The sequence below is a fragment of the Planococcus citri genome, chromosome 3, assembly GCF_950023065.1.
Source record: "Planococcus citri chromosome 3, ihPlaCitr1.1, whole genome shotgun sequence".
NCBI lineage: Eukaryota > Metazoa > Arthropoda > Insecta > Hemiptera > Pseudococcidae > Planococcus > Planococcus citri.
This window is the reverse complement of record NC_088679.1, coordinates 78,349,436-78,355,497: the sequence shown is the minus strand read 5'-3', so window position 1 is coordinate 78,355,497 and position 6,062 is coordinate 78,349,436. Positions and strand designations below refer to the sequence as shown.

Here is a 6,062-nt window from a genome sequence, read left to right as displayed (position 1 = left end):
AATCTATCGGTTCGTGTTGTATATTTTTAATTGTGTACCTATTTTACATGAACGATATTTGTAAGTACATATAATTGGACGAGTTTGTAATTTGTTCATATTTATGCAGTTTACATGTAGGTACCTACATAATACATATCTGTTTATAAAAATAATAATAACACCCAATAATACAGAATAAAATCGATAAATCATCGTATAATATTCTCTTTAGTCTTTATGCAATGAGTTAATACCAAATTAATTACTCGATAGTGATGATAAAAATGTCGAATAAACAAACAATACCTAATAAGTGCATCCTCGTGGATATGAGTTGGGACGAGGGTAGAGGGAAAATGCGTGTATTTTAAACCATGTTTGTTGGTGGAAAGCTAGGATTCAAGTTAAAGTAGATATCTACCTACCTACCTACCTACCTACCTACCTACATCATTTGAAATTAGACTCGTAATGGACCCTCTGGGTACATATTATATTTAGCACTCAGGACGCAATGCCAGTGGATAAGTGCCAAAATTTGACACCAAAGTATCAGATTATGGCATTCAGTGTCAAATTTTGACACTGGTGTGTCAGGTGTCGGGACTCGAGTGCAAAATTTTGACACTGCACTGGGGATGGCATTCTCAGATAACACCAGTCTCAATTTGGACACTGTAGAGTCAAATTAATAGGAACTCTAGTTTCATATCTAATGTTTAGCTTTCAAGTTTTTATACCTACGTTGCTAAAATCGATCAGATCTTATTTCATAACAATTTCTGAAAATTTTAGGTAAATTTTGCTCTCGTATTTCGTGAATGCTTTTCACTTTTGCCTCAGAAAAGGGTTCATTAAAAATGAACCGTCAACCCTCATAGTGTTAATGTTTCCGCATCAAACATTCGATAAATCGAGTTGCATGCACGAGTACGTAGGCTATCTCATTCATAACATTTAAGAAACAACAATAATTTGTTAGCACAGTAAAGTATCTCTAAAGCGACGATTATCAAGGGTTAATTAAAACGATTTGGATAGGTCCATTAAACGCCAACATAGCCCTAAGTTTTTTCAGTTAAAATCACAGAGGATACAATAATTGTTCGTTAGTAAAACGCGCCTTTTCCTTTCCTCTTTTCCAGTTCATTTACTTCCCCTATTTATTCGAACGTAAGAAGGACCGAGCATAGTGTAGGATTAATATGGTGTTAATAGCCTTTGATTGCGGCATTTAAAAATTATAACTACAGTATGACACAAAAGTGGTGCCCGGTGTCTTTTATTTCTAAGGGGGAAGAGCTAGAGAGATGAATGAAGTAGCGTTGAGTAGAGAAAAATAAGGCCTTTCAAAAGCCACCTTGAAATCTTGAAAATTTCCGGCCCATGCACATTGCACAGGGTGTCCACAAATTGAAAAACCGGTTCGGTCAAAAAATTCAAACTGGTTGTTATTGGATGGCGCAATGTATTCTACACACTAAGGCGACAAAAACGTGATATGAATTTTTTGAAACCGGTTCATTAATTTGCAACCAGTTAACAAAAAATACCCAAAAATTGTAGATGGAGAAACATTTTGAACACAGTTCATTGGTTCGCATTTAGCAACCAGTTTTCGACAATCACATAAAAAGTGAAGATAAGTGGTGTTGAGAAAAAAAAAATAAGGGCTTTCAAAAGCCACCTGGAAAATTTATGCACAGGGTGTCTACAAAATGAAAAACCGGTTCGGTCAGAAAATTCAAACTGGTTGTTATTGGCGAAAGGTATTCTACACACTAAGGCGAAAAAAACGTGATATGATTTTTTTAAACCGGTTCATTAATTTTCAACCAGTTGACAAAAAATACCCAAAAATTGTAGATAGAGAAAAAAGCTTGAAACAAAAGTTGTAGAGCGTGGAAAATTACACAATTCTGTCTAATCACATTTTGAAACCGGTTCATTGGTTCGTATTGATCAACCAGTTTTTGAAAATCACCTAAAAGTTGGAAACAGAGAAAAAAACTTGATACAAAAGTTGTAGAGCGTGAAAAATTGAACTATTTTGGCTGATTGGATTTTGAAACCGGTTCATTAATTCGCAGCCAGTTGAAAAAAAATACCCGAAAATTCGAGATCGAGAATAAAGCTTGACACAAAAGTTGTGGGGCATGAAAAATTACACAATTGTGTTCAATCACATTTTGAAACCGGTTCATTGGTTTGAATTTAGCAACCAGTTTTTGACAATCACATAAAAATTGAAGATAGAGAAAAAAGCTTGAAACAAAGTTTGTTCAGCGTCAAAAATTGAACCATGTCTGCTGATTGGATTTTGAAAATGTCTGTTCAACTTTGCAATCAGGTACGCTTTGATGGCTTGCTGCGATTTAATGAACCGGTTTCAAAATCTGATCAGCAAAAATGGTTCCATTTTTCACACTCTACAACTTATGTTTCAAACTTTTTTCTCTATCCCCAATTTTTCGGTGGTTGTCAAAAACTGGTTGCTAAATGCAAACCAATGAACCGGTTTCAAGATGTGATTGAACACAATTGTGTACCTAATTTTTCACGCTCTACAACTTTTGATTCGAACTGTTTTCCCTATCTACAACTTATTGGGTGATTTTTGATAACTGGCTGCGAATTAATGAACCGGTTTCAAAATCCAATCAGCAAAAATGGTTTAATTTTTTACGCTTTTCAACTTTTGTTTCAAGCTTTTTTCTCTATCTTAAATTTTTAGGTGATTGTCAATAACTGGTTGCCAAATGCAAACCAATGAACCGGTTTCAAAATGTGATTGAACACAATTGTGTACCTAATTTTTCACGTTCTACAACTTTTTGGGTGATTTTTGATAACTGGCTGCGAATTAATGAACCGGTTTCAAAATCCAATCAGCGAAAATGGTTCAACTTTTTACGCTCTACAACTTTTGTTTCAAGCTTTTTTCTCTATCTTAAATTTTTAGGTGATTGTCAATAACTGGTTGCCAAATGCAAACCAATGAACCGGTTTCAAAATGTGATTGAACACAATTGTGTACCTAATTTTTCATGCCCCACAACTTTTGTTTCAAGCTTTTTTCTCGATCTTGAATGTTTAGGTAATTTTTGATAACTGGTTGCAAATTATGAACTGGTTTCGGAATCTGATCAGCGAAAATGGTTCAATTTTTCACGCTCTACAACTTTTGTTTCAAGGTTTTTTCTCTATCTCCAAGATTTTTTCAATATCTCCAACTTTTAGGTGATTTTCAAAAACTGGTTGCTAAATGCAAACCAATGAACCGGTTTCAAAATGTGTTTAAACAGGATTGTGTAATTTTTCATACCCCACAACTTTTGTTTCAAGCTCTTTTCTCGATCTTGAATTTTTAGGTAATTTTTGATAACTGGTTGCAAATTATTAACTGGTATCAAAATCCGATCAGCGAAAATGATTCAATTTTTCACGCTCTACAACTTTTGTTTCAAGATTTTTTCTCTGTCTCCAACTTTTAGGTGATTTTCAAAAACTGGTTGCTAAATGCGAACCAATAAACCGGTTTCAAAATGTGATTGAACAGAATTGTGTAATTTTTCATGATTTACAACTTTTGGTTCAAACTTCTATGACTATCTACAATTTTTGGGTAATTTTTGATAACTGGCTGCGAATTAATGAACCGGTTTCAAAATCCAAACAGCGGAAATGGTTCAATTTTTCACGCTCTACAACTTTTGTTTCAAGCTTTTTTCCCTATCTTCACTTTTTATGTGATTGTCGAAAACTGGTTGCTAAATGCGAACCAATGAACTGGTTTCAAAATGTTTCTCTATCTACAATTTTTGGGTATTTTTTGTTAACTGGTTGAAAATTAATGAACCGGTTTTAAAAAAATCATATCATGTTTTTGTCGCCTTAGTGTGTAGAATACATTGCGCCAATAACAACCAGTTTGAATTTTTTGACCGAACCGGTTTTTCAATTTGTGGACACCCTGTGCAACGTGCATGGGCCGGAAATTTTCAAGATTTCTAGGTGGCTTTTGAAAGGCCTTATTTTTCTCTACTCAACGCCGCTTCATTCATCTTTCTAGCTCTTTCCCCTTAAATATAAACAAAAGCCACCGAGCACTACTTTTGTGTCATACTGTGCTATATGAAGAGGCATAAACCATGAAACCGACGTATGGTTTGTTTCATGTTTTTTACTCGTATTTTCTACAGAAAATAAGAAACAACGACGATTTCCGGAGTTTATAGGAGAACATTTTATATGCGGAAACACACACATGTTGGGCAAATTTTATTTTTCAATTAGAAACGGGCAACTTTTACAAATTATTCAAAAATGATGATTTTTGAAAGGCTATAGGTGTTTGAGAAGGGTGAAATGGCTCCCGAGAGCTTTTGGGCTGATATTTGCATGATATGTAGGTAGATGTATACCATCAAGAAGCTTCCCCACGTGTGAACAGTTTCAGACCCCCTCCCCCTCGTTTTTCACGACCGCATAGGTCAACTAGGGCCTTGGTATGGAATCCCACTACCGAGATAAAAGTGGTACCCTGCACTGTTCTGTTCTGCCTAAAGTTTAGAACACTACATGTAAGTAAATTCTGGAATACAAGATGCACAACTGCAGTCTGCAGGTCACAGCGGTAAGGGAAAGTTACTCTAAACGGTCTCTGTAGGCTGAATCCCCAATAAGTGTGGGTGTGGCGGGTGTTGGCGCGGTAAAGGGAAGCATTTGTGATCAATAGTTTCAGTGGTTTACTCGCTAGAGGCGCTGATCATTGTTTCCTAACTGGACGAGGCGGGTGTTGGCGCAGTAAGGGAAATGGGAGAACTTTTCACCGGATCCCCTAACATCTGTGCCCACCAACCAGTTGTTCAATGTTCATCCTGTAGTTCCAGTGTTTATAGCAAAATTCAACCATTAAAAAATAAGAGTTTAGTGTTCATTTGATTTGATCATAATATTTCATTTAATTTACCGGCTACCGCTCCCACTTTAGTGAAGAAAAAGTGTATCTAAAATAAAATGTGGAACTGGAATACTTTTGATAGATTTAGCCGTCGATGGTATTACACCGCAATGCCATTTGCCATGGCAATTAATTGCTATTACTGGTACAAAATATTCACCGTGAGACAAACAATGGAAGTAAGTAATCATTCTACAGTACCTAAGTACCTAAGTACATTTATTATTAATAATAATCCATGTCTTGAAATGAAACCTGCAACGAATGTTGCAAAAGTTATCACTAGGTATCTGAAAATTATTCGTATTATTGTTAATGTATAACAGAGAGATTACCAGATGGAAAGACGACAAAGACGTACAGCTGAGGCAGAAAAACGTCTAGCAGAGGCTTAAAAATGTGAAGAATGAAGAGGAAAAACGAATGCTCCGAAGCCAAACAGAAATAAGGAAAATGAAGTCTCTCTTAAAGTTAAATTGTACCAATTTATTTATGCCTATGTATTGATTGGGTGATAAATTCGAACAACGATGATTTTGAATCGAAATATCGAAAATATAGTCGAGTTCAATTTTTTTTACTGTGTCATTTATTGTTCGTATATAGGTACGTATCAGTTGTTTTGTTTCAGAGGTCTTGGCTTGATCGCTTACTTGGCAGAAACATGATCTCTAATGATGCTATTGAAGTATTGATCATGGTATTGAATCTAAATCAGAGAAAATTAAGAATGAAAAAATAGTTCCTAAGTATAATGTGTTTTGCATACAGCGATACATTCTGGTAGGTCACATGTTTTCAACAAACAAAATCCATTACGACGCTGCAAGTCGAAAACACATAGGTACCTACCTACCTATTGAATCATTGTACCTGTGGTATAGTATTTGAATAGGTACATTGAAAACATTTAGCTCATCGACCTGTGAAAATTAGGTATGCAATTTGTTATCTCGTCGACTAAAATATGACTAAATTATGTTGAAATTATCTCGGCGAAGTCAAGATTTGAACCAATTGAAAATTACGTCAGCTAAGTTAAGATTAGATCCATAATTGAATTTTTGAAAAATTACGTTTTATCTGATAAGGGAACCATTTATGATTTACGGAATGT

General features: G+C 35.1%; 1 long non-coding RNA gene across 1 annotated transcript; it reads left to right on the top strand.

Annotated features, from left to right (window-relative positions):
- Positions 1-4,721: 4,721 nt before the first annotated feature.
- On the top strand, positions 4,722-5,521 carry LOC135841606 (uncharacterized). The gene is made up of 2 exons (XR_010557951.1): positions 4,722-5,124; positions 5,272-5,521. It is a non-coding gene; the product is annotated as an uncharacterized LOC135841606 (long non-coding RNA).
- The last annotated feature ends 541 nt before the right edge of the window (positions 5,522-6,062 follow it).